The sequence below is a fragment of the Apium graveolens genome, chromosome 3 (assembly GCF_009905375.1).
Source record: "Apium graveolens cultivar Ventura chromosome 3, ASM990537v1, whole genome shotgun sequence".
Lineage (NCBI taxonomy): Eukaryota > Viridiplantae > Streptophyta > Magnoliopsida > Apiales > Apiaceae > Apium > Apium graveolens.
In genome coordinates, this window is record NC_133649.1 from 36,588,568 (window position 1) to 36,590,865 (window position 2,298).

At 39.5% G+C, this 2,298-nt stretch overlaps 1 non-coding gene across 1 annotated transcript; it reads right to left on the bottom strand.

The window, feature by feature from the left end:
* Positions 1–1,867: 1,867 nt before the first annotated feature.
* On the bottom strand, positions 1,868–1,974 carry LOC141715365 (small nucleolar RNA R71). Its single transcript, XR_012572131.1, has one exon. It is a non-coding gene; the product is annotated as a small nucleolar RNA R71 (small nucleolar RNA).
* Between the last annotated feature and the right edge of the window lie 324 nt (positions 1,975–2,298).

Genomic DNA, 2,298 nt, shown 5'->3' on the forward strand with positions numbered 1-2,298 from the left:
GTGCCCGCGCTGATTAAGCGCGCGGCCGCGCTGAAGTACAGAATGCAAGCGCACCCGCGCTGATCAAGCGCACGGCGCGCGCGGCCGCACCGTGTCGGGATGCAGAATTCTGATTCTATTCTAATTCGAATTGGGAGACTTCTATGCTGCATGGGGCTGCTATATAAACAACTCTAGGTCATTTTTAATAAGTAATCAAGCCAGAGATATATCAAGGAGAGCGTAAGAAGACCGTTTTAGCACGATTCAACGAAGACGAAGAAGATCTTGTTTTTACTTATGAACCTTTCTTTTAAGTTGTATTTGGATGCTAGTTTTCTTATTTTTGAACCTTAATCTTGTTTTGTACTTGGTTTTATTTATTCGTTATAAAGACTACATTTTATATACCATGCTTTCATCGGAACCCATGTTGATGATGAGTCCGATTATGGGATAATCGTTAACGTGGGGTTCCAGTAGATTTATTTATGGATTTCTTTAGTTAAATTGTTTGATGCCTTAGTATGCGGTGATTGTATGATATCCTAGTATTGGTTATGTGTATTCGTCTTATAAGCGTCGTGAACTTATAAGATAGTGTGTTAATTCTTAATGAAGCAAAAGTGAATTTAAGGATTTAGAACTTGCCATGCTAGCATAGGTTCATGTATTCGATATGCATGATTCTAAAGTAATTTTAACCATCTTACTTGCCCTGTGTAATCAAGAGAGAATACTTGTGCTTAAACCGTTATGTTGTCAAATTCTATAGACATATAGGGTCTCAATATAATTGGTGTCTATTCAGCTTCTATCTCTTTTATGGATGTCTGGTAGTATGGTACTCGTGCAACGAAAGTTGGCGTTTATCAGTTTCGTGTTGTCTGATTAGTGTCATCACCATTGCATGCTAATTTTAAGAACAATAAGGCTATTGAATGAAGTATTTAATGAAGCTAGAATCCCATGTTTGTCATATATATTAATTCAATCAATCTTATTCTCGTAGTTATAATCATTAGTTTAATTCTTAGTTATAAATAACCTCAATTTGTCATCGTCTTAACATTGAATAATAACCATACATGATTGCTTAAGTGTGTGAATTAATTAGTTAACCAATACAGTCTCTGTGGGAACGAACTAGAAATGATTATATACTACTTGCAAACTTATATACTTGCGTGTATTATTAGCGCGTGTTTAGCGTCTAACAAGTTTTTGGCGCCACTGCCGGGGACTGTAGTGTTAATTGATAGTTTATGTGCTTTCCATCAGTGGTCGTTAAAGTTCATTGACTCAGACATTGTTACTTATCTGTTTTCTTATCTTATTTCAGGTACTCTAGCGAGGGTGTATGCATACGTGTTCGTGTACTCGTAAGAGAACACTGGATAAAGTTGAGGAGGAAGTTATGGTAGTTCTTAATAAAGTTTTTGAGGAAGAAAAGAAGGTAGAGGAAGAAGAGAAAGTCGAAGAACCAGTTGTAGTAGCGATGGGAGATCAAGCAGAAAATCCGAAGGCTTTGATGGACTATTCTTAGCCTAAGATTAATGACATTCAGTCAAGTATCATCAGACCAGGCATCAGGGTTAACACTTTTGAGATCAAGTCAAGCACGATTCAGATGATACAGAACTTAGTTCAGTTTGGGGGTTCTCCTACTGAAGACCCCAACATGCACATCAGGGATTTCATCGAGATCTGCGACACTTTCAAATTCAATGATGTGACTGAAGATGCTATCAAGCTACACCTTTTCCCATTCTCTCCGAGGGACAAGGCTAAGTGCTGGTTACACTCTCTACCAGCAGGATCTATAACCACTTGGGAGGATCTCGCGCAAAAGTTTCTCACTAAATTCTTCCCCATGGCGAAGACTGCTGCAATCAGGAATGCTCTTACCCAGTTTGCTCAGCAAATTGGGGAATCTCTGTGTGAGGCTTGTGATCGATATAAGGAGATGCTAAGGAAGTGCCCATACCATGGCATGCCTGATTGGATGAGTATTAATTGTTTCTACAATGGATTGGGTGCTACTTCTAGATCCATGCTTGATGCAGCATCAGGAGGAGCCTTGTGTGCTAAGAGCTACGATGAAGCTTATGAACTTTTGAACTGATGGCTGCTAATGAGTACTAGAATCCTTCCCAGAGACTGACTCAGGGGAAGTCGCAGGAATTCTGGAGTTGGACGCAGCAACTTCTATCGCTGCCCAACTTAAGGCTTTGACGATGAAGGTGGACACTTTGGCTAATTATGGAGTTAATCAAATCTCCAGTGTCTGTGAACTTTGTGTTGGTTCCCATGATACTG